This window comes from Bos grunniens, chromosome 16 (genome assembly GCF_055505025.1).
Source record: "Bos grunniens cultivar Pamir isolate PY7600 chromosome 16, Bosgru_T2T1.0, whole genome shotgun sequence".
Lineage (NCBI taxonomy): Eukaryota > Metazoa > Chordata > Mammalia > Artiodactyla > Bovidae > Bos > Bos grunniens.
This window is the reverse complement of record NC_141180.1, coordinates 1,297,693-1,300,617: the sequence shown is the minus strand read 5'-3', so window position 1 is coordinate 1,300,617 and position 2,925 is coordinate 1,297,693. Positions and strand designations below refer to the sequence as shown.

Below are 2,925 nucleotides of genomic sequence, written 5' to 3'. Positions count from 1 at the left end.
CTAAAGGAGATCAGTCCTGGGTGTTCATTGGAAGGACTGATGCTGAAGCTGAAGCTCCTATACTTTGGCCACCTGATGTGAAGAGTTGACTCATTGGAAAAGACGCTGATGCTGGGAAAGATTGAAGGCAGGAGGAGAAGGGGACGACAGAGGATGAGATGGTTGGATGGCATCACCGACTCAATGGATGTGAGTTTGAGCAAGCCCTGGGAGTTGGTGATGGACAGGGAGGCCTGGCGTGCTGCAGTCCATGGGGTTGCAGAGTCGGACACGACTGAGCGACTGGACTGAAGTGAACTGAGCAGGAGAGCGTTGTGTTGTCCCACTCGCCTGACCGGGAATAGTCAAGCTCACAGAGACAAAGTAGAAGAGCGGGTGCCAGGGGGTGGGGGTGGGGTAGGGAGTTGTGTTTAGTAGGCGCAGCGCGTCTGTCGGGAAGATGAGACAGTTCTGGAGGTGGATGGTGTGGTGGGGGGCAACGTGGCGCCCTAATGCCCTGAACTGTGCACTTGAAATCACTCGATGTCATGTTGTGTGTATTTAATCACAGTCTTTAAAATTAGCTGGATCTGTCATGTTCTTTAAAAACTCAGTTTCCTCAGCCTCACCCCAGACTTGGGTGGCTTCCTGAGGTGTGCCCTTTAAAAGGAGCACTCAGGTGGCTCCCATGCTCTCTAGTTTAAAGACCACTGGCCAGGGCTTCCCTGGTGGTTCGGTGCTTAGGGCTCCGAGTTTCCAATGCCGGGGGCTTGTGTTCCATCCCTGTTTGAGGAACTAAGATCTTGCATGCTGCACAGTGCAGCCAGAAAATAAAACAATAAATAAAATAAAATTAGATTGTTATATTAAAAAAATAAGATCACAGGCCAGAACAGAGGCTGGGGACATCACTGGCTCGGGGAGTGTGTGGAACCCGTCTTCCTGAGGCCGGGGCCGTGCCCGGGAGATGCATTCTTCCCTCTGGTGCAAGACCTCCCTGTGGGCAGCCGGGCACCTCGGAGAAGCCTGGGGCAGCAGCTCCAGGGAGCCCTGGGGCAGGGGGACCAATGTTCCTCCACCCCTTGGACCCCCACCAGGGCTGTTCCCTTAGGACAGAGGCTCTTGGGAGGGGAGGGCCCAGCAGGGCACCTGGTTCCTCCCCCATCACTGCAGACCCCCTGGTACTGTGACCGCCCACCCCTGGGTCCAGCGTGACTCACTGTCCACAGTTTCATCCACCGGGAAGCGTCTACAGGAGCTGTCCGGGAGCGGGTGGGCACTGGCTGGCAGCCTGAGGGCCGTGATCGGGTGAGCCGGAGCAAGTGGGGTCACTCGTTGGGGGGCCTCTGTCACAGCTGTGTTGTTCCCGGTGGACCCAGCCCCTCCCCTGACAGAACAGCCCATTCTCGGTTATCACAGGGCCCAAACAGGAGGGCCGGGCCAGGCCAGGCCCGGGAATCGGGGGCTGGGGGTCCCTTCCCTCCTCCCCTCTCTCCCCTGGGCCTGCCTCACCCTCGGTCCCTGCACCCCGGTTCTCTGCCTGCCAGGCAACGAGGTTGACCAGTGGGTCCCCAGCACCCAGAGCACCCCCGCCCCACTCTCAGGCTTCCTCTGCTTGGGCCGGTCCACCACCCGTGAACAGGCTCTGGGACCCCCGGGGACTGGGGAGGGGGTCATCATCCCAGAAGCCAGAGCAGGACGCTCCAAGAGACCCAACCCACATGCGACCCTGAGTGCCACCCAGGGGGGCCCCAGGCTCTGCCGCCCCGCCCCCATCTCCAAATGCCCCCCAGTCCATGTCAGTGCCAAGCTCTCCTGCTCAGAGAAGGCAGCGCCGGGCAGAGCAGCCCAGACACCAGCAGTCCTCCGGGCGCCAGGCCCCCTCCTGCCCCCCGGGTTCTGTGGGAGACAGCAGCGGGCTCCCACACCTCCCCTCATGGTGTCTGGCTGTCTCTCCGTCTCCCTGCGGGTCCCCTGTGATTGGATGGACGCAGGAGACTTCCTGCCCACGTAGAAGGGGATGATGCAGAGAGGAAGAGGACGGCCCTCCAGAGACCTGGGGTCTGGCCAGAGGCGTGAGGGGCCTGCCCTCCTCCCCCGCTAGCCGGCTCTAGGCGGGAGGAGGGAAGAAGCCTTCCATTAAGGGTGGGGACACCCAGGGACTTTGGTGGCAGTCCCCTTGCCGTAGCCTCCTTCCCTTCCCCACGTCCTCTACAGGCCCCTTAGGAAAGCCCATTGGTCCCTGTGGGGCCCCATCCACCCAGGACAGGGCAGTAGATGGGGAGTCTGGAGAGGCGGTCCCGGGCACCCCCCTCCCCCTCCTCCCTTCCCCCACCCGCCCTCCCCTTCCCTCCACCCCCTCCCCACCCCCCTCCCCCCACGCCTCCAGGGCCTCCCCTGCCCCTCCTCCCCAAGCTGCAGGCGGGGCGAGAGTGCTGACTGGCAGGTTCGAGGAGGCTGCGGGGGCACACCCAGGTTGGGACGGAGTGTGTGTCACGACCAGGGCTGGGCCTCTTCAGGGCCAGGAGGGCTGTGGTGGAGGGGGAGACGGTGCTGCGCCCCCAGGAGCAGCCCCAGAGCCTCGCCTTGACGCGGCAGGGGGCCTGCAAACCCAGGGCAAGGGCAGATCCCACTGCCCATCACCAGGAAGGTGCCCTCGGGCAGTCCTGGGGCGGCAGGAGCAGCCGTGACGCGGAGTTTCGATGCTGAGTTCATCACTCACCAGAGACTGAGTGGACAAGGAGGGATTGTTGAGAACCGGCCTCCCGAGACCTCACGTGGCGGGGCGCACATTTCCTGCTTGGGTTCTGCACCATCATCAGAAAGGGGGCTCATGCCTTCCTTGGGTCAGGTCTAGACAATAGCTTACCTTTTTTTTTTTTTGCATATTTAGCTGTATTATGTAAACACCGCACATCTGCAAACCTAAAGCTCCGCACCCAGAAA

General features: G+C 61.6%; 1 long non-coding RNA gene across 1 annotated transcript; it reads right to left on the bottom strand.

Moving 5' to 3' along the window:
• Window positions 1–823: 823 nt before the first annotated feature.
• Window positions 824–1,943, bottom strand: LOC147356010 (uncharacterized). The gene is made up of 2 exons (XR_015142925.1): window positions 1,200–1,943; window positions 824–1,029 (listed from the first exon to the last, which is right to left on the bottom strand). It is a non-coding gene; the product is annotated as an uncharacterized LOC147356010 (long non-coding RNA).
• Between the last annotated feature and the right edge of the window lie 982 nt (window positions 1,944–2,925).